Below are 23320 nucleotides of genomic sequence, written 5' to 3' on the forward strand. Positions count from 1 at the left end.
GCGATAGGCCAAATGGATGAAACTCCTGAATAGATTTGTGATCTGGAACGTTGCTTTCCTTTGTGGAAGAAATGACTCATACATTTTCACGGTTTCTCTATGCTGGGGTCGGTCCTCTGCAGACCGCCAGTTTGTGTGTGGGATCCTGACCATAAGATGTTTCGTATGATGGCATGGACACTGTTGCCTGCTTGGGCCAGACACTGTTGCCGCTTGGGCCTGAACTGTTGCCGTGCTGGCCATGACACTGTTCGCAGGGCATGGAATGTTGCCGTGTGGGCTGGACACTGTGCCGGATGGCCGTGACACTGTTGCGTGCTGGCCTGACACTGTTGCCGTGCTTGGCATGGACACTGTTGCGTGTGGCATGACATGTTGCCGCTGGCGACACTGTTGCCTGCTTGGCATGGACATGTCGTGCATGGGCGTGACACTGTGCGTCTGGCCATGGAACTGTTGCCGCTGCCATGGACATGTTGCGGCTTGGCAGGACACGTGCCTGCATGGCCATGGACTGTTGCCTGCTGGTTCATGGGCCATGGACACTGTTGCCGTGCTTGGGCCATGGACACTGTTGCCGTGCTTGGGCCATGGACACTGTTGCCGTGCATGGGCCGTGGACACGGTCGCTGTGCTGTTGCACAGCAGTAGTAAGGCTCTCTCTCTAACGTAGGGGCAAAATGGAAGCCATGGGAGAGCGAGACTTCATGAACCGTATTACGGGTGGACCTACAGTAAGCTGTCACTCACTGCCGCCTTAAACCAATCAAAAGGCCTCGTGACCCACAGAAACACAACAAAACGGTTCAAATCAGCCAGTAACTCCACCCATATTTTTTTTTAAATAAAGCCTCAGTCTCTCATCCCTACCAAATGGGAAAATATCAGTTGGTCTCCTAATCAATTGGAGAGGATCACTGCCAAGGTAGTCTAGGCCTCTTAGTGATGTTAGAACATAAACTGTAAACCTCACAGGTTTGCTGGTAGAGCAGACACTAGGCCTCGTGTTTGTTTACAGCATTCATCCGCGTTGTGTTGTGGAAACGGTTTTCTTCTTTTCATTTCTTTTGACGCCCAAATTACCCCAGCAGCACAAACTGCCGTAAATACGTTTAGAACAACGAATGGCTGAAGCTGGGATCTATTATTTTCTATTGGATTGTGTGGTCGGATAATCTCATTGGACCTGATCAATACCATCCCAGAAGCCCTTTAGGGGAGGCCGGTGAAGTCCTATAACTCTGGATCCCCCCCCCCGCTTCGCTTCCCCGATTCCTATATTCCCCATATTACGCTCCTCTTCTTTTCTCCTGAAACCGAAAAACCAAAAAAAAAACCACCCTTGGGCCCATGGGGGAATCCAGCAACGACAGCATCAGGGCAGTCTTCGTCATAACAATGTGAGGTAGGAGCAGGACAAAGAACACAACATGACAAACTTGCATGGGAGCAAATTTGACATTTGAACTTTGTACTAGACTGGTGTTTGTACACATAATAAGGGTTTGCAAGAGAAGTAAATCTGTTGTCATATTCAGAAAATGAGGGTGGGGGGGAAGGGGGGTGTTGGTGTACTGTCCACTGTGTGAGAGGTGGGGGTGGGGGGTTTGCAAAGTTGTCTTGCATTATCTGTATACTGTATATCTGTATACAACCCGTTATCTCTGCATTTCTGTACCAAGGCACGTATATGCTGTACGTCTGACTCCAATCACCCACGACGACGGCCAACTCTCCTCTGAAACTGCCCCTCCCTACAAGCGTTTGGGTTCTGGGTTCCATGTCATTATATCCGAACCGAGAATGTCTCTTCTGGGATTTTTCGCCTTTGTTATAACGCGGGGCCGTCCTCTCCGTTCGATGCGCGTGTGATATATATTTCATGGCGAGGGTCTTTCATGTTCTCCGCGGCGCGTGCGCTCTCTCAGGGCATTGTGGACTGGGCGGACGGCCGAGGAGGGAGCCGATCCTCTCTCGCCCAGCCCCACACCGGGGGAAATCCAGCCAGACAACCCTGAGAAAGTGAGCGTAATTATTACCAGCCGTGAACTGCGGGGTAGACGCTAGCCGCAAACAGCCTTTCATCAGCACCACAGTCGGTTGCTAGGGGGCTGGTCCCAGTGAAACCTGCTTAACAACACTGCACGTTTTAAAATTTATTTCCGTATGTTTTTATAGGCACAAAGTAGCAATAATATTTTTCATATGACTAGTCCGTGACGGTTCGCCACTATCAGGGCAACATTAACGGCTGTACAGTGACGAACTTAGAGAGTGCAGGGGAAATATTTCAGCGTAACAGATTGCGGGCACAGCGTAACTCGTATTTTACCGTCACTTTTTTTTTTAAAAAAAAGAACGTTCTTCTCAGCTAGAGGAAATGGGATGCAGGGGTTTTCAAACCGTCTGCGAACCGAGATATAAAGGCACGGAGATGCGGACATCACGAAGTGCGGCGACTCGTTTTGCTGGGAAGCCGCGGGTCAACTGAGTGGGTGGCGCAGGATGAGAATGAAACTCTACGGTCCCCACGCACAGCCTTTGATCTGCGCCGGTTCCCCAGGCTGTGATCTGATTACAGACCAGGGCCCCCCGTCTCGTCTCATCCCCCCCTCCCGTAGAAGGCGTTTGAACTTCCGCAGGCCGCCTTCACATCGGCAATCTTTCATCATGTCCCAGCCAATGAAACAGACCGGAGAACTTTTTTTTCCCGAGATCGCTTTAAGATAAAAAATGGGATTGCATTCAGTTTGCTAAACTGCTTCAGTTACTCACATGGGTCGTGCCGGGTTCACTCAAGAGTTCATATTAAAAGCAAAAAGCCAACATTAAATGCGATCAAGGACCGCAAGGACACAGGTGGTTACGTAAGACTTGCGCAGTGAAGCATCTCTCTGTTTCAACATTCCAGCGTTTTTTGGATGAAAGCACACAGCCTAAATGAACCATAGTGTGTGTGTGTGTGTGTGTGCGCGTGTGCGTGTGTGTGTCTGGAATCCTTGCTTTGGGACTGTCTGGGTGGGGGGGCTCTCTTCTTTGGGGAGATGTATAATGTCCTGGGGGGGAATTACCAGCCAATAAGATTTTTTTTTCAAAACTATGTTTTCTTCCAGCAGAGAAAGCAAAAATTGAAAAGAGAATTTCACAAAGGCCTTTTCTCATCAATCCTGTTTTCTGATTGAAGGACATACTTCCACAAATGAAAAGTGAGTTCCCAGTAGACCTACACTACCTGATTAAATACAGGCAGATTAAACAGATGGGACACGTAATTGAAGCAGCTCCTGTTTACATCGACTGTGTCATCAGTAGTGGTGTCATACAGACAGGGGTGGGGGTGCCATCAGGGATTTTGGGCCCCATGAAAAAATCTCACATTGGGCCCCATTAGGATACCGCATCCACACCTCTAGTATCCTGATGATAAAAAAAATTAATAAAAAACATTAATCCTGCATTCTAATATTTCTTGAGGACCCTTGTCAGTCAGGGCCCTTAAAATTGTGTCCAACCAGGAGGTAAAATTCATTAGTGAAATCAGCTGGCTGAGGTCATGGGTGGAAGAAACCCATAGCAGGACTTTTACCTTCTGACCCCTGGACTTTCCACCTCTGCTTACACATCATAGGTCCATCAAAGGACAAGGGCGGGTCATGTGTTGTTTTCTTGACGACAGACGCTTCTTATCTGGGTTCACATCTGGGTGATGTATAGAGTTCTACATCGGCGGCAGTTAGTGCACACAGAAAAGTGTGTTTGTGTGACGGCATGTGTGTGTGTGTGGTACACACAGCCCTGGACAGAGGAGGGAGTACGTCAATAAGGGAACACCTGAAGGGTAGAACTCCTAGCGTTGACCTGGTGACCTTGAACAATGGCCCTAAATATCAGAACACACCCTTCGGTCTACATGGGAACCCCCAAACCCCCCCCTGCCAGGGAACGTTTTTGTGGTGAAAAAGTAGATGAAATGCAGTCTCGGCTTTCAGGTGAAAATCTGGCAACATCAGGCCGAAAAGTGAAAGTTTTCTAGCCGACTAGGATGTAGCCAGGCTATATCCGGGTAAAACCTGAGCTATATTGGTATTAGCCTAGTCCGTTTACGACAAAATGTCTCCCAGCCAAGATTTCCACACCACTAGACATCTAGATTCTGGCTTTTGGATAACAGGAATCGGGGTATACTGTGATATTCCAGTGCTTCCCCGAACAATCAGAGAAAAATGAAAATGAAGGTGGATTTCTGACGGTTTTCTGTAACGCCACACAACTGCCACTAGCCACTGCCGTAACTACGCTACACTCTTCTGTTATGTAGTTACCGTACAGGGAATTTATATTTGATACTCACACATTGCAGATGAGGAAGAGGATGAACTGAATGAGATCTTAACAGATTTTACCAACCACGATGTTTGTTTGTTTTTCCCCAATTGGACTTTTTTTCTTTTAGATTCCAAATTCACTTTAAATGACTTCACAGAATTCAACGTTCAAAATTCTAAATCGTGTTGAATGTTTTTTTTGGGCGTGCTCACGAAACACTTTTCTGAACCATCCCCGAAATAACAGAACGCCCCCCAGAGCAAATCTTCACCAAAATGGAAAGGTTGAAAATTCAGTCGGTCCGTTCTGTACACAATGTCCGTTCCACTAAAACCCCATTATTGGCCGAGTATTTGCAGTTGTGTTCTCTCCCCGACGCTGTAGAGAAATGGGGGGGGGGGGGGTTGGGGGTGTGGGACTCTCTCAGCGTTCGTTACCCCCACAGCCTTCTCCCCAGCCCTTCACCCGGGTCTCCGGAGACACGCGCGACTGACGGGTCAGGCACGGGACACACACACAGCTCGCAATCCGACGGCCGCCCTCCAAGAAAGAGCGGGGGGGGGGAGCGGGAGCGGGAGAAGGAGCGGCGCTGGATTTTATAATTTTTTTCCCTGTACGTCTCGCGTCTCGCATCTGGTATTCATTGCGCGAGGTTCCCGCCAGAACGCCCGGGCAGCTGTCTCTGAGCCGCACTCTCTCTCTCTCTCTCTCGCTCGCTCGCTCCTCCAGCCCTCCGCTCGCACAGGAAGCGCGCCCCCCCCATCCCCCCACCCCCCCACCCCGCTTTCCGCAGGCTCGGAGCCCGGCGGAGGCTCCTAATTCACAACAGTTGCCTGGGAAAGACGTCGGCCGCCCGCGCCTACTCTCTCTCTCTCTCTCCGTCCCTCGATCGCTCCATCCCTCCCTCCCTCCCACACAGTAATCTGTGGGATTCCCCCTCTCCTCAGCTCACAGGCCTCTGACCTGGCTCTACACTGCTGGAATAACTGTCAAAAACACAGCAGAGAGAAGAAGAATGTGGAAGAAGACACAGAAAAGAAAGGAAAGCAGTGAGAGGATGGTGGACGGAAAGATTTACCAATTAACCCTGACAGCCATTTTTTGGGGGGGATGAATTTAGAGCAGGGTCAAGGCCCACCCAAAAAAACCACCATACATACCAGCCCCACCCGACACTTTCCGTGGCCTGATTCCGGACTGTGTTTCTTCCAGGTTTTAAGGTGAGACATGAGGTACCAGCCCCTGTCTCAGCCACAGTACGTACGCACAGGAAAAAAAATTAAATACAAAGTCTACAGGAAAATCTTCCAGCAAGGGCTCTGAAAATACTTACAGGCTTTTCACAATGCTCCCACAGAGGGAGATTTGCCCCAACGGCAGTGAACATGACGGCACATGATTTGCTCATTTAAAAATTTTTTTTTGGCATTCCTTATTTTAAATGTCCAGTTTGTTTTTTACAGCGGCATTCAACCTCCACAGCATCTTTCTCAGTCCTCCAGAAACAGACTTCCTTCTCACACCACAGCCCACAGGCCAAGCCTGTACAGACCAGAGTCAGAGGAAGATGCACTGCCCGCGTGCAGCTTTGGCTGGCAAGCCGGCCCTAGGCAGCCGTTCCACCAGCAGGGGTCACTAGAGATCAACATAGAAATCCACCAGGTAGAGCAGCAGAACAACTCAAAGAACTACAGGTGAACCAGTGTTGGTGTATACAGACAGCTGTCTCATTTAGCATGGGTAATTGGTGGAAACAGAAACCTGCATACACACCGGCCTTCCAGGATAAGAACTGCCCACCTCCCTGTCTTAAGACCACATTTCACCAATTCTACTTTAAAAAAACCGAAATGCATTTAATTAATTAATAAGTAATAATATGTTATTTTACGTTTATTTAACCAGGATGGGTCAGTTGAGAACATTTTTTCATTTACAATGACGACCTGATGAAAAACAAAAAGCATCAGGAACGTCACTGGAGCGGTATTTTTGTGCAGAAATTGTCTGGGGAACACCAGTCCGGGGCTTCTCCCGTCCCCAGCTGGTTCTGCAGCCTGAGGGAAGTCTAATAAATCGCATTTGTTTTGTTCTCTGCCATTTTGTCTTGCTGTCCCGTTTTCTCCACACGATATACCTTTGCTGCTCGGTGTCTGAACAATGGCCACGAGCAATGAAGTCAGCGTGCGGACACAGATCCAGCCTCAGCCGACATTTGTTCGCCTGTTCTGGGGACAGTATACGTGAACGTTTTCTACAGAGCGTACTACAGCCCCCACAAACCACCAGGAAAACAACTCTTAGAGGGGATTGAAACATTTGATGAATTATTATGCATTTAAATAATATACAAGACCATACCTTCAGGTATTATTAGTCTGAAATAACCTAGACGAGGTCAATTTAAAAAATGCCATGGTAACTAAAAATAGCGAATGCACACTGCCAATTACATTTTAGGAGGCTACATTTATTAGATCAGTTATAGAAATGATGAAATGATGTCAGGTGTTTAACATCAGGTGGGGAATAAAGAAAAAGGAATAATGTCCCCTCATCCATTGGTCAAAATTCTGTGAGTAGATATGAAATGTTGAAGGCCATATTTCTGAATAAGAGTTCAATACTTCCAGGATTGGAAGTATTGATAGGATATCGAGACGAATACTTCACGGATCAATGTATTTTTGTCTAAAAAGAGAAGTCATAAAAAAGATACAATTTTTGCATTTTTTGGCCACTTCTCAAAGCTAACCACTTCCTTAGATTGCTGAATTGCAAGACATGTTCCTAACTGAACAACGCCAGCAGATAATGATCAGAAGTGCTGAATATGGAAATTGCATACAGGCATAACCATAACCCTGAGGAGCCAGGCACACCAAACTCAGCGTCATTTTTTTGTGCCTCGACAGGGAATCAGTGAGTGCATTTCATTTTCAACCCTAAACTCAAGATAACGGAAACCTTTCTTCTTTAAAAAAAATGTTGAATATTCTGTCAATTCAATTTATAAAAAACAATAAATGGAGACACGTGTATCACATGTGTGTTCCTCAGATGTCCAGTAATTTTTCTGCGTTGCCTTGTTTTTTATTTGTTCTGATGTGCATTCTGTGTGTTATCAGGCACACAATTCTTCAAAAAGGAAGAGACCCTAACCATTCTCAACGGTTCATATACTCATACACTCACATTTTTCTATGGGTTTTTACTTGGTGCGGCAGTTAAAAAGCAAATCTTCATCCATCATATATGATTGTGATTCAGGTTAATGTTCACGTTTGGCTTTAAGCTATCCCTCTTTAACGTATCTGTCACATTGGTGCAAAGTGAAGTGCGAGAACGACACTTTGGGTTCCACACTGGTGAAAAGGATATTCGCCGTCTGTCCCGGAGACACGCAGTGTAATTACCTCTCGTGTCCGCGGGATCACATTCACTGGGGCCCGCTGGGGTCGATGGGCTTTTCCTCCGAGCAGCTCTCGTCCATCTTGTGCGTAGTAGCAGGGATATATAAAAGCCCGTGTGCTTTTCTCTACAGTACTCACGGAGCGCTTTCGCCGTTAACGGCTTTCTCCCGCATCGGGCCGAAATGGGCGAGGGAGACCGAAATGGCACCGTAGCTCTGAACGAGGAGGATGAGGAGGAAGAGTTCAGCGTTAGGGAAGGGCAGGAGGATGAAGACCCGTTGCCTGAGTGGAGCTTTATTGAAGTGATTCTTCAGGGACTTGAGGAGAAATCGAAGTGTGGAGCAACTTCAGCCTCTATAAAAAATAGAAGTCTCAAGCAATACTTAGAAACCACCTACCTGAACTTTCTTTGGGGTAACAGTTGCATTATATTGAAGGACTAGGGATCTTTTCATTCACAGCCAAATGTCTTCCTCAAAGTGCAGAATCTACATGCTGATAAGTCTTTTCTAACCAAAGATTCGGGGAGGTACTTTTTGAACTGGTGCAACACCCCATGGAATAAGAATTGTGCTTTGTCAGCTTGTATTGTTTGTACAGTGTGAAGGACCCATCCTCAACAGACCATTTTTCTGTAACAGGGTACGTGTGTTGGGATGGCACTGGAGTTGGGGTGTACACACACTATAAAGCAGATACTTTCAGCCAAAGCAACTGACAAAAGTGAATTTCATACAGTAAGCAAAACCCTTGCAGTTACAATCTCACCACCTTCCTGGTGTTTGTCTCAAGACCTGTGAGATAATAGTTGGGTTTTTTCATATAAAAACCTTGAGATAAATAGAAACTTTAAGTGTAATTGGAAAATGTGAGTTTCAAGATATTTGCAGAAGACATCCAGTGAATCTCCCTTCCCGACCGACTGGGGGAAGGTTGTTCAGGCAACCGGGGAAAGGGAAGAGAGAGTAGGCCGGGGCCGCGACAGCCAGCTGGCGGGAGGATGCGGTACAGAGAGGTCTGGTTGGAGCGCGTGGTGTGATCACGTTACTGACTGACGATCGGAAGAGGCCGCGCCATTTGCAACTTGCTAAGCCAGTGTGAGATATCGCATCGGAATTGAATGTGGGCGTGCTGAAGGTAAGCTGCAGTTAATTTTTTTTTTAACAGCACACCTGCTGTTGTCAACTTGATGACATTACCTGAAAGCTGACATTGTGTACACTGAACCAAGATGGGATCTTTGTAAACACAGCGGTGGCAGCACGGTAGCGTTTTACCTGGATTTATTTATCCATTTTTAAATGGGCAAGGAGTTGGCATCAGCGCGCAACAGTGGACCACACCCTTTGGCTTCGTCGTTTTCCTCGCGCCTACTCTGACGCACGCAATGTCATTGCGCTATATTACATCTGGGGTCATTTGATGACTGCACAGAGTCAATTTCAAACCAGAACAAACAAGTAAAGAGAGCAGTGGTGCCCGACAAAGTTTTCGTACACCTTGCTGCCATATGGCGGTCCAACGTGTCCTTTTTGAGTTCTTAGCAAGGGACCTCAGCTATAAACCTGCTTCGCCTAACCACCTGGCTCGGTTGCCTACATAAACGACAGTATGTATAATAATGCAGTTAAAATCCGGGAAAATGTAGCTCAACTGGCTAGTTCGGACGAGACTATCAGCTACATAGTACCCAGATTCTATGTTATCCAAACTGGAGCGTACTGTAGCCAACGTAGCTTATGTTGCAGATCACATTTTAACATGGAATTTAAGAAACTGAAATCGCTGTTTTTCGGCAACAGTAACAGCACATGTTTCGATTGCTTGCCAACTGAGTATAAGTGGGTTATCCAGGTAACAATGCAAGGTTCTACATAAACACACGGCGTTTAGGCAACCTGGTGGTACTGGGACTACACAATTTCGCCTTATATCTGCCGAATACCTCCTCCTCTGCACCGCTCGCGCCGGAACACTTTTCAACAGCGCGGGTATTAACGTTAAAAAGACGATACCCTCGTGCTAAAGTGGGCCTACCTCTTTTTCGAAAAGCCATATTTTGTTTGGAGAGGTATGACTGTCGACCCGCGGCGTTTGCTAATCTTAAACAGCGGCTTTTTCGAAAATTCTTACCCGAGGACCAACCAGCTGATTCCCTAGCTGTGCAGCCACCTCCCGCTTTGCTTGAGTAGTCGGGTCAATAAATTATCAATCAGTGAACTTGAACAAACATAGATTACAATAACTGATTAAAAAAATATGATAGCCTGCGTGAATGTTTTTTTTTTTCTTCTGAAATTATGAAATGTAGTATATCAGGCATCTCTGTAGGCGCAACGCCCCCCACACTTGAATGGTCAGAGAATCCTTGCCATTCAGGTAAGCACGTTTTTTTCGCTCGCCATTTAAATACCCTAATTCTTCTTTTCTGAACCATCTGTGGTAATCAGGATTAAATTAATTTAAATCTTATACTGATAGGCACTGGAAACACAAAATTTAGGGCAATTTATTAAACAAAACAAACAAAAAAAATGTAGGGCCTACTTTATTAAAATGGACTGTATGATCCAGCGTACTTGATGCATACTGCATCCATTTATTTTTTAGCTTCAAAAGTGTTTAGCGATTCCATAAAAGGTCTATTTTCTTCCATGAATAAATTGCGCGTGCATATACAAATGTTGTGCATCTCCCTCCATTTTTTTTGTCAGCAATGCTAGACATGGAAACGATATTATAAGTGCATTTGTATCTCTGATGGATTTTGAGTGGCAGGCAGCTCAGTAAGCTCACATGGCCATGGTCATGGTCACATGGTAATGATGATGAGCAAGCCAGTCCAGTGCATCCCACAGGAGCTCTGCGCACTTAAACTGCAGTGTACCGACCCTCAGCATATAAACCCCATCCTCCAATCTACCTTGAGGCAGCAGTCTCCCCCCATACCCCCCCCCCCCCCCAATAGTCAAAGAAGGGCAGAACATCCACATTCGTACTGTTTAGTAGCTAATGATTAATTCTACTACTGTACATTTACTGCATTGAACGTACATAAAAAGACATTGAGACAAGCTTTGATATGGACAGGATTTTAAATTTGTGACCATACACTTCTGGGGATTTTTTTTTCTTTCTTTTTTTCTGAGCGTCTGTACTGCCATTGGTTGTGGATACGTGTGGGTTTACTGTCATCGTTTTGACAGATACAGTTGCATCTTCATTACATTAATTTACATATTAGCAAACAATTTTTAACAATTAACCAAAGTAAAATAAAATAAATTAAATTAATACAATAATGAAATGGTTAAATAATATAGTGTTTCATTATTCAAGTGGACATTTAAGGCCTTAAAGTGGAATGTGCCGAAATAGATGAGAGCATAACGTGTGTTTTTAAACTAACACAGTTTGTGAGCACTTTCCCGTTTTGCTTTTAATTGCTGTAACTCACTGAGCTTTTCTGGCTTGCCGAAATCCAGCCCCGCCCTGTGTGTGTGTGTGGAGGTCTGGGCCGGGAACCATCTCGGTCGGTCTAGCCGGAGGACACGCCTGTGGGAGGGGGTCTGGCGGTAGTGGAGGGGGGTGAGCCGCGGGCAGGGGTGGTGGGGGAGGATGTTGGCGGAGGTGGGGGGTGAGCCGCAGGCAAGGGGAGGGGGGGGGGGGTGGGGGAGGGGGGGCGCGGCAGGGGGGGGCTTGGGGAGGTGAGCCGCGGGCTCTCCCTGAAGCGAGCGCTTGCCAGAAGCCCGTCTGATCCCGGGCCAGCCCCGCTGCCCAGGTGGCGGAGCGGGAACAGAGAGAGCAGTGTGTTCCTCCTCTCCTCCTCCTCCTCCTCGGGAGCACAGAGACGGCTCTCTCCTCCCCTCATCCCTCCTTCTGCCGTTATTCCTCCAGGCTCTCTCTCACTTTCTCTCCGCCGCTCTCTCGCTTCTTCTCTTTCTGCGGCTCTTTCCCTTCCCCTCATCATACTTCTCCTCCACTCCCTGTCTCTATCTCTCCCACTCCTTCTCTCCTTCGCCCTATAAAATATGTGACTGAGGCGGGTTCAGTTCAATTCAATTTCACTACTCCAGCACTTTTTTACAGAGACACTGTCACATGGATGCTTCACAGAGGAAGAAGACCAAACCAGGCCTGAACCCACAAAAAAACAAGCAGTTGAGTTTAACAAAAAATAAAAATAAAAACACTGAAACGGCAGTGAGAAAACACTGCCCAATGGGAAGAAATCTGAAGAAGAACCCGGCTATAGAGGGGGGGGGACCCATCCTCCACTGGCCGACCTGCTTGTATGAATATGGCAGTTATTCAGCCTCAGAGTCGTCAGGTCAGATGTCAGCTACCAAGTTAAAGCTACTGTTATATAATACAAGCCAGTGCCAGTTACACACCTGGACTGAGGACCCCTTGTGGAAGTGTGAGCTTCCACTGCCCTGGCTTACGGAAGAGGACCCCAACCATAGCCAGAAAAACTCCAAGTGCTCGGCGTTTCAGTGATGATTCAGGTTGCGCCACCCTACCCCCCCCCCCCCCCCCCCACGCCCCCAAAATAAGGACCACAATGGAAATAAGCCTTTGGGCTTTATTCTGTTTTTATCCTTTTGATGATTTCTGTATCTGGGGCATCTCTGGCTAGAGGGTGGCCACTTGTATTTTAATGATCAATAAAGAATTTCAATCAATCAATCAATCAATCAATCAATCAATTTGAGCGTAAAGTGCCTGCGGGCAGAAGTCCATTTTCTCTTGGTTTCCGAACGCACACCTCACCTCGATATTAATGCTGAACCAGATCCCTGCAGCCACACAACCTTTTTTTTTTACAACTTTAGCCATTCTCTCTGTGCTGCTGCCGCAACGCACTTCAGATGCATTGCAATGTGAAAACCAAAATATTCTTCCGTCCCGGTTCCAGTTTACTGCCAAAGTTAATTTAGTCGCGCGCTCCTCCAGAGAACGTGCCGTTCGCAGTCGGGCAGATGGGGTGTGTTGACAGAGAGGGACGGAGAGGGAGAGCGTATCCGTGTGAGCAAGGCGGGGCACCGGGCGTGATCTGTTTACCTACGGAATTCGTTTTTGACTTAAAGGAGAACCTTGTTGACGGAGTTTTTTTTTTTTTTGTTTGACTGTATAGACTTTTGTTAGCTGCGTTTATAAAGGGCGACGTGTGTTTTTCCTGGTGTGTGTTTTCATGTTTATGTTTTTATATTTCGTTTGGTTCTTGTAATATTCTCTTCACTTAATTAATAATAATAATTAATGAGTTTTGTAATGAAAAAAATAAAAAGGGCTGTGAGTGAGTGTCTGGTAAGTTTGCCGTCGCGTCAGTGTTGGCTCAGGCCGTGTTGGCCGTTTCCATGGCAACCGGCACCTGTCGCCGCCGATCCCAACCGCCTGCAAACGAGCTCCTGGCGAGGACGCCGGGCGTCCCGTGGGGTCAGCTGCTCCCTTTAAGGACAGGAGCGAGACCTTGGCCTGGGTCTGAGCTTCCTGGGCCAACTGCCGTTCTTGACCTTTGACCTCCCTGTCCGTTCCCTCCCCCCCCCCCACCCGAGAGGTCTTCAGTCAGAGATCCAAACTACCGTCTGGCTGCCGGTCGCGAACCCCCTTCTGGCAAAGAGTCAAGTGTCCGCACATTAACACCTATAAATCTCCAGCCCAAGACTGAGGTAAAGAGGAAAAAACGGCTGCAAATTATTATTCTTTTTTTTTTCCAGTGGATTTATTTAGCCGAGGCTGAATAGAAAAATAGGGGAAAGACTCAAAAGACTAATGGGAAATCTAAAGACCACTTTAATTGTCATTGCTTATGCATCTTAAAAAATTCATAACAAATTCAAAAATTTGCATAAAGAGCATTGTGCCTTTCGTTTCCCTGTAACGGAGGAAAAAAAATGATCTTTGGCATCCATTTAAAGGATGAATTATGTACATATTCGTGTTATGTCAACTACAACAAAAAATGCTATAAATATTTTCTCCATATTTATATGCCGTTAAGTAGCATTTGTAAGAGAGGCTTTACATATTACAACTGAATACTGAGCAAATGGAAATCATGAACAAAAGTACCACCAAAGTAAGCAAGTCACATTTTGTTTGGTATTGAAATATGTAATTCGTGCAACTACACTTAACAAAAAAAAGTACCACTTATGTAGCCTTCAGTACACATATATATATATATATATATTTATATTTTAGTCATCTTCAGTAAGTAACTGTACAGAATGGAACTGCGTGGACCTCACGGATAGACAGAGCTGAGATCCATTATAGCTGTGCTGCGTCAGTAGCCTTTAGTCAAGGGTACCTCCCGTGCCCCGTAGAGACCGCAAGGGATGCTGGGGCTCCTCCCTGCGTCCCCGATCGGGTTTGTGGGTACCTGGATCAGTCTCCTCCGGGCTTCTCCTTCCATCCCTCCGTCCCTCCTTACACGTGACCGAGCCTAGCCCGTAAAACGCGAGCGGCCGCCATTTTCCTGTACACCAGATTCTACACGCATCCCTTCTCGTTCTTTGGTATAGAATCGCGGAATGCATAGTTGCAAAAAAAAATAACGACGGATTCCTTCTGCCAGGATCAGATCCGCTGTGAAAGAGGGAGGGCTGAATGAAATGGGGGGCGGGGCGGGTGGGGGTGGCGGAAAAACAAAAATAAGGATGTCAGTTTATCGGTTTTTTTTTGTTTTTTTTGTGTGCCTGAAAGTGTCAGGCACTGGGACGAGCGCGCGGATCGTTCCAGAAAGCTGAAGCGTCCCGTATCGCCCGCCTCGACGCTGGAGAATGTTGTGGTTCTGTGGGGCCGGTTCTCCGGGCGGCTGTCAGAGCCCAGCTGTCCGCTTGCGTTCCCGCCTCTCACACACAGCACCCCCGGGTTTCCCGGCTCTGGATCCCCCGCTCTCCCCGCTGCCGGTGTGAGAGGCCGGAAGGCCTCCGGTCCCTTTTTTTAATGTCCTTGTCCTCGTATTTTTGTTTTCTGATTCCAAATGCCCGCAAGGGTCTCTGCTGTAAGGTGTAGTAGTCCGGGAGAGTTCGCAACAAATTTAGGTTTGTCTTGTCCAGCGAGGGAAGATTCTTCTCTCTCTCTTCTCTCTCTCTTTCCTCTCATCCTCTATCTCCATCACTCTCTTCTCTCATTCTCTATCTCCATCACTCTCTCACTCTCCACTCATTTTCTCTCACTCGCTTTCTTTCTCTCTTCTCTCCCTCTCTCCCTGGCAGAGAGCTGAAAGCTGTCTGAGGGGTTATTTTATTATTATTATTATTATTATTATTATTGTTTTTGTATTTCTAAGATGGCGGCTTCGAGGCGTCGGCGCTCCCGTTCTCCTGTTTGGGCGAGGCGCGGCAGACGGCCAGCCCGCCGTAGGGGGAGGGGGGGCTGCCGGCGGAGGGGGGCCGGTTCTCCATGGGCAGGGGGTCCCGGTCCGGGGGGCGCAGAGCAGATGGCGGTAGCGGGAAGGCCAGCGGGAAGCTGGTCATGCAGAGAATTCGGCCGACGCGCCGCGCCACCTGAGGGGACACAAGCCACACGCCGTCGTCACGACAACGCCCACCGTGCCCCCCTGCAGCCCCCCCCCCCCAAGGAGCTTCAACTGTCACTTTCCCTCCTCCACTGTTCCACTGCTCTCCATCTGCACCGAATACCACAGCCTGGCTTCGGCCTGGTCTTTCAATTCTTACACTTTCAGTCTGTAAGTATGGATCTGTAGTAACCAACCCTGTTCCTGAAGAGATACCGTCCTGCAGGTTTTCTCTCAAACCCTAACAAAGCCTCCCTCATTCAACAGCTAGAGATGCTTATTAGTAGAGGCAGGTGTACTAAATTAGGGTTGAAGTGAAAACCTACAGGATAGTAGATCTCCAGGAACAGGGTTGGTTACGACTGGTACAGATTGTATAAAAGTGGGAACTGCAAAAAATGTAACATAAGAGCAAGCCAGGGTGTGGACAATCTGTGCAAAACAACATAAGGTTGTTGGTATTAACAGACACTCTACATAATATGGGCTGATGCTGAAGGTGAGGTGTTGGGTACTGCCTCACTCATTTTTACTTATTTAATCGACAGTGGAGACATATGGCGGGATTGTGCCAGCAGTGTCCATCAGACCTAACACTCTGTATAAGACCCAGCACAGCTGGACCCGGACTCGGGTTCTGTGTGTTTGGGACCATGCCGTACAGGACTGGGAGCACCATTCACTCCAGGGGGCCATTCATATCAATCACGGGCGTTCCACAGCTGGGGTTACAGACCCCCCGTCCGCGCTTAATTGAAATCGATGGGGGTCGAGTAGAAAAAGCCACCGAAAGTAATGGTTTTTGGAAGCAGCCCCCTGGAATTTCGGGTAAGCAAACAGCATCCCAAAGAGGGAAATGAAATGGTTATCACAGAGCTGAGCCTGTTCTGAATCCCAGCCCACTAGGACAGCAGTGGGTGGACGTTTAGGCAACGTTAGCTGGGAGTGGATTGTTTTAAATGTCCAATCGGTCTAGAAGTGGGTGGACGTTTAGGGAACGGTAGCTGGGAGTGGATTGTCTAACCTTCTGAAGAGTAGGTTTAAAAAAAAAAAAATTAAAAAAAAAGTTTTTTTCAAAATTCTAAGTCAGTGTTCTAGAACTCTGTCGCTTTCAGTCACCAGTAGTGATTGTGACATCAGCATTAGAATGTTCAGTTAAGAACATTCTAATCTCATATTTGTGACCTCACACCTTAAAGGGTCCCATGCCCATTGGCTCGGCAGTGTGCCCATGTATAGGGAAGGTTAGTTGGGGGCAGACTGTATTAAATGCCCATTGGCTGGGCAGTGGGTGCGTGTTTTGGGAAGATCGCTTACCTGGGAGCGGATCTTGAGGGCAGGGCCCAGTTTGAGCCCCATGTTGTTCAGCAGGTGCTCCTCGGTGAGCAAAGGCAGGGTCTCTCCGTCGATCGCCTGCTCCCGGAACACCTGGGCGAGGCACAAGCGGGGGGTCATGTGACGGTGATCTCCCAGACCCTGCAGCTCCACCCTGCTACAACCCACACTGGCTAACGTGTGCCTCTCTGGAACATGGGGAAACCGCAGCGGGGTAGTTCTAAAAAGGCCTGGTGCGTTTAGCACGGGTCAATACCATGAGAGGGAGAAATATGTGAAGAATAACACAATCTCTGTCCCTGTATGAGAAACGGTACATAAATCTTAAAGCATTCATTTTATTTTATCTAGGCTATAGTGTTCATTCCGTTTAGAGAATAAACAAATCTAATGTGAACGTGCTGAATTCCATTCTCTCCCCCTCCCAATCTTCTCTCGGGCGTCCAAACAGGAATTATTCAGAGCCCCCCCTCACCTAGTCGCCGTTTCCGCCAGCGTACCCACCCCCCCCCTCACCTGCGTGTACTCGGCGCAGCCCCCCAGGCTGCCCACGAAGCCGCAGACCTCCTCCACGGTCCACTTGCTGATGTCCTCCACCGGGCCCGCCTCCTCGCCGTCCAGGAACAGGCTGCCCATGGGGCCTGCGCAGCCCGGCGGGGGGGGGGGGAGAGGAAGCGTAAATCATTAAAGAGCCCCCAGAAGCGCTAAGGAGCAGGATGGGGGGGGGGCCTCTCCTCCCCCTCCTCCTCCCCTTCCTCCCCATTCCACACATCTACATTAATGACCCTGCCTATTACGGAGTTCAGCAGGGGTCAATACGGGGCCCCTTCCCAGGGGAGGTCTGAGCGCTGAGGGGGGAAAGCGAGGCGGGGGGGGGGGGTGGGGGTGGGTGGGGAGGGGGGTAATGCCTTTCACATGGCCTGCCGCTGCTCGCCCGCCCGCCGCAGCGTAGGGGAAGCTAGCGTCGCTGCTCACGCGGGAAACGCCGGAGGGGGGTAGAAAAATAACGCTGCTCACGTACGCTTTCTACCACCCCCCCCCCCCCCCCCCGCCGTGAGGTTGGAATGTCTGGGGAGGCTGGGGGGGTGGAGGGGGGGTGGGGGGCTTCACACACGCAGACATATGGAATGTTGTTTTTTTCTTTTTCCTCCCTCACTCGCAGATATATATATTTTTAATTTTATTTTTCTGTTTCTTTTTCCGCGGTTTCATTAAGGCGAGGCTGCGGAGGGACGCAGACGGTGAGAAATGAGACGCAGGGTTCCCTTAGCCCCACAGAGCCCGCGCTGCGTCTGCGGTAATGCGCCTGTCCTGCGTCGTGTGTGTGTGCGTGTGTGTGTGTGTGTGAGTGTGTGTGTGTATGTGTGTGTGCGTGTGTGCGTGTGTGTGTGTGTGTGTGTGTATGTGTGAGTGTGTGTGTGTGTGTGCAGTAACGCCGCACGCTCGTTCGGTTTGGCTCTCCCACACGCCTCAGAGGTGCACCGGCTCTCAGCCTCCCGAAATTGGCCACGTCCCTCCTCGATGGGGACGGACGGAGGCTCTGCTCCACCGGGCTCTCCCTGTCCCGCTCTAGCGCAGGGTCTTTATCCGCAGGCAATAAAAAACCGCTCCTCTCTCTCTGCTGCTTCGGAATTACCGCTGGGCCCAGAGACGCCAGCACGGCTTCTGATGAAAGACCCGGACTGTGTGTGTGCTGTGTGTGTGAGCTGTGTGTGTGTGCTGTGTGTGTGCTGTGTGTGTGCTGTGTGTGTGCTGTGTGTGTGGACTGCACAGTGAGAAGGGAGTGTGTGTGTGCTGTGTGTGTGCTGTGTGTGTGCTGTGTGTGTGCTGTGTGTGTGCTGTGTGTGTGGACTGTGTTGTGCTGTGTGTGTGCTGTGTGTGTGGACTGCACAGTGAGAAGGGAGTGTATGTGCTGTGTGTGTGGACTGCGCAGTGAGAAGGGAGTGTGTGTGTGGACTGCGCAGTGAGAAGGGAGTGTGTGTGTGCTGTGTGTGTGGACTGCGCAGTGAGAAGGGAGTGTGTGTGCTGTGTGTGTGGACTGCGCAGTGAGAAGGGAGTGTGTGTGCTGTGTGTGTGGACTGCGCAGTGAGAAGGGAGTGTGTGTGTGCTGTGTGTGGACTGTGCAGTGAGAAGGGATGTGTGTGCTGTTGTGGACTGCGCAGTGAGAGGAGTGTGTGTGCTGTGTGTGTGGACTGGCATGAGAAGGGAGTGGTGTGTGTGTGTTGACTGCGCAGTGAGAGGGATGTGTGTCTGGTGTGGGACTGCGCAGTGAGAAGGAGTGTGTGTGCTGTGTGTGTGGACCGGAGAGGAGGTGGTGGGCTGGTGTGGGACTGTGCAGTGGAAGGAGGGTGTGTGCTGGGTCGGACTGCGCAGGGAAGGAGTGGGTGTGCTGGTGGGACTGCCGCCACGGCAGAAGGAGGTGTGTGCTGGTGTGGGACGCCGCGGAGAAGGACGTGCGCATGGTCTTCGCCCACCATCGCATCGCTGGCTGGCCTCCTTGCCTGTGCACAGCTCTGGTGACAGGCCTGCCGTAGGCTTGGGAGCTCCTCGACGCCTCCGGCGTATCGGCCTACCGTGTGAGTGGGCTCGCTCCTCGTCGGCCTGTCTGCCCCCCTCGTCCGGGTCCGGGGCTGGTTCCGGGGCTGGTCCTGGCCTCTCTGGGGGCCCGTGTGGGGTCTCACCGGCGGTGGCCCCTTGCGGGAGCTCTTGCGCGAGCCGGGCTCCTTGGGCGCGCTGCTCCCCGCCGCCCCCTGGTGGTTGAGGGAGAGCAGCGGCGTGTTGTTGTGGCGCAGCACCAGCATGGCGCTGCGGCGGCTCAGCTCCTCGCGCAGCGGGTGGCCCTCGGGGATGTCGTGCAGGCTGCGCAGGGCCGGGTGGTCCGGGGGCAGGCTCGGGGGCAGGGCCAGCTGGTCGCCAAGGACACGCTGCCGGTGCAGGTTCTCCAGCTCCAGCCTGCATCAGCGACACGCAGAACTGGGCTCAGTATCAGCACACACACACACACACACACACACACACACACACACACACACACACACACACACACACACACACACACACACACACACACACACACCATACACACACACACACACACACACAAACACACACACACCAACACACACACACACACACCAACACACACACACACACACACACACACCATACACACACACACACACCACACACACACAGCACTCAGTACACACACACACACACACACACACACACACACACACACACAGACACACACACACACACACACACACACACACAGCACTGTGCTCAGTATCAGTACACACACACATACAGTGTGCCCAGTACACACACACACACACAGCACTGTGCTCAGTATCAGTACACACACACATACAGTGTGCCCAGTACACACAAACACACACAGCACTGTGCTCAGTACACACACACACACACAGTGTGCTTAGTACACACACACACACTGCACTCAGTACACACACACACACATACACACACACTGCAGTCAGTACACACACACACACACACACACTGCGCTCAGTACACACACACACAGTGTGCTCAGTACACACACACACACTGCACTCAGTACACACACACACACATACACACTTCACTCAGTACACACACGCACACACACACTGCACTCAGTACACACACACACATACTGCACTCAGTACACACACACACACACACACACACTGCGCTCAGTACACGCACCTACACACAAAAATACACAGGCGAGACCGTATGGCTTCACTCCTTTATAATTATCTCACGCATAAACCAAACCAAACCAAACTAAAGCCCATTTATAAACCGAGATGTCAATCTCAACGTGGCTTCCTCTGGTTAAATAACGGTGAAAATAAAATGCTCTTTTTGGCCACAGTGCTGGTCCCTGGAACACAGCGGAATAAACGGCCCTTTCGGGGGGGGGGGGGGGGGGGACTCACCTGGCCAGGTTCTGTTTGCGCAGCATCTCCTGCTGCCGGGCGAACATCTCCGCCTGCGCAGGCTGCAGGAACCCGTAGCCTGCGGGGAATGAGGAAGAGCATGAGCAATAACATCCATCCATCCATCCATCCATCCATCCATCCATCCATCCATCCATCCATCCATCCATCTATCCAGCCATCCATCCATCCATCAATCCATCCAACCATCCATCCATCCATCCATCCAACCATCTATTCATCCATCCACCCATCCATTATCTAACCGGTCAGAGCCTATCCCAGCATGCACTGGGCTAAGGAGAGGATAAGGTACATTTTAAAATGTATTCATTTGCTTTAGAGGATAATGGGAGTTCTGTGTGCAGTCTCGATTTCCCCTAAAACCACAGGCAAATGTATGTATTAACTCTACATGTGTGTTCATATCTAAAGAATCCGGTAGATCTGCAATGCGCTGTCACTGCAGCACATTATAATGTGAGGAAGCACAGGCCTCCATTTTGAAGGAAAGTACAAGTGCAGCACAAGGCCCTTTCTCTCAGACAACCTGCAGGCTTCCTTTGTGTGAAACGCTCTCTTTGCTCTGAAGCCATTGGCTGGAAAAAAAAAGAAAATGGGGTCTGCGTCACGTGTCGGCAAGTTTCGGGGTGTTGCGACAGGGTGCGACCCGTCAAGCGGGGTCTGGGGTTGCCATGGTGACGGAGTGACGGGGTGGGGGGGGGGGGGGGGGCGAGACTCACCCGGCGTCTGGCACAGGGCTGAGGGCATGCCGAGGAAGGGGGGCCGCAGGTGGGGTCCCAGGGCGATGTGGGGGGCGTTTTGCGGAGACAGGAGGGGTGGAGGATGTGAGATGTCCCTGTGGTACAGGAGAGAGGGGGGAAAAAACGAAAAAAAAACAACCTTTCAGCTTTCAAAGGCTTTCGGCTGCTGCAGTGCACTGGCACACCAGTGAGTTATACTCACTTACTCAAAAATTATACGATCTCTTAAAACATAAAAAAAGACAAAGAAACCCTCTGTAGCCACTGGTATGAGGAGCGTGACGATCACAAACTGCACGCCAAAATATCCCAGGACAAGCCCTGGGCTGGGACAGGGGATGATTAAAGTGGGGGGGGGGGGGCGGCAAAAGCCAACAAATCGTTATCCCACAGCACCTCATATTAAAATTAAAATAATAGTAATAAACGTAAGCACACATAAATAAAAGCATACATACGCACACACACATACACACACACGCACACACTCGTATAAAACCCACAGCCATGAGTGATGTGCTGTTTTACGGGCTCCATTTTGTTGGATTTTTATCTCCCCCGCCCCCCCCGGGGGGCCGGCGGCTGCCGTACCCCGCGCTGCGCCCTCATCAGTCTTGTCACGCCGCGGCCGGCGGCGATGTTTGTTCCCGCCGTCGCTGCGCCGCCCCCCCCCCTCACCCCCTCACCCCCGGCCTCCCCCCTCACCCCCCCGCCCCTGCCGCACACATAATGAGGGCTGAATGCACAATGAGAGCGCCGGGCTCCAGACAGCTGTGGCGGCGGGTCCGCTGTGGCCTTGCCGCCGGGCCGAGGGGGCCTCCTAATCCTAATTAACACAGGCCTTCCTCTTTTCTGTTTCTCCCCTGCCCCCCCTCCCTCCCCTCCCTGACCCCCCCACCACGCCGCCCCCCCCCCTCCTGACCCCCACCCCTCTTTCCTCCCTCCCTTTCTCCACCGCACCGAGCCAGTGAATGGGCCCTGTGTCTCACAGCCCCATTAATTACATTTTTTTTGTGTTTCTTTTTTTTCTATGAGGTATAAAAGATGACCCCCCCCCCCCGCCCCCCCACCTCACCTTCCCGCCTCTCCAACAGCACACGGCACAACACACCTCCCTGAACAGCTCTCACCTTTCCACAGAGAGGAGAGCAGTTTCACAGAGAACAAAAAACACGAGGCTGTGTCCCTCAGGTTCCTCTTTCAGTGTACACCCCCCCCACCGCATAGAGACAGACACGCACGCACACGCACTTATATACACGCACACATGCTCACACGCACACACACACACACACACACACGCACACATGCTCACACGCACACACACACACACACGCACACATGCTCATACGCTCACACACACACACACACGCACACATGCTCATACGCTCACACACACACACGCACACACAGATGCACGCACACACACACATACGAACGCACACACATCCACATGTACACGCACGCACATACGCGCACACAGATATATACAAGCACACACACACACACATATAACATATGCACAAACACACACATGCACACACACGCATGTACACACACACACACACACACACACACACACATGCACACACACACACACACACACATAGACACACACGCATGCACACACAGACACACACACACACACACACACACACACACACACACAAGGCTCCCTGAGGGAACCTGAAGCGCACACTCCCAGCAGGCTGAGGGAGGTTACCGCGTCGCATTTCAGAGTAAATGTTTCTCCACGTTTTGGTGCATCGAAAAAGAAAAGAAATAAAAATCTTTGCCTCAGCCTCTTCCAAACTAAACGCACGCATGCCTGCTTTTATCCCCTCATGCAACAAAGGAAAGGGAGAGAGAGAGAGAGAGAGCAAGAGAGAGAGAAAATGAGAGCACAGTGGTAGAGAGAGAGAGAGAAAGTGAGAGCACAGAGGTAGAGGGAGAGAGAAAGCGAGAGAGAGAGAGAAAGTGAGAGCACAGAGGTAGAGGGAGAGA

The 23320-nt window shown here is 49.9% G+C and overlaps 1 protein-coding gene, 1 long non-coding RNA gene and 1 pseudogene across 2 annotated transcripts in view; all 3 read right to left on the reverse strand.

Moving 5' to 3' along the window:
- The window catches only part of LOC135235351 (kelch-like protein 17), a 29956-nt gene extending 19940 nt beyond the window's left edge, over positions 1-10016 (reverse strand). Inside the window, exon 1 of the mRNA XM_064300768.1 lies at positions 9873-10016. The gene's annotated coding sequence lies outside the window, so the exon portion shown is untranslated. The remainder of the gene's footprint in view (positions 1-9872) is intronic.
- Positions 5759-8267, reverse strand: LOC135235018 (uncharacterized). The gene is made up of 2 exons (XR_010324268.1): positions 7743-8267; positions 5759-5961 (listed from the first exon to the last, which is right to left on the reverse strand). It is a non-coding gene; the product is annotated as an uncharacterized LOC135235018 (long non-coding RNA).
- A 3501-nt stretch (positions 10017-13517) lies between the features above and the next one.
- LOC135235050 (sterile alpha motif domain-containing protein 11-like) overlaps positions 13518-23320 on the reverse strand; it is a 67529-nt pseudogene continuing 57726 nt past the window's right edge.

This window comes from Anguilla rostrata, chromosome 11, assembly GCF_018555375.3.
Source record: "Anguilla rostrata isolate EN2019 chromosome 11, ASM1855537v3, whole genome shotgun sequence".
Classification (NCBI taxonomy): Eukaryota; Metazoa; Chordata; class Actinopteri; order Anguilliformes; family Anguillidae; genus Anguilla; species Anguilla rostrata.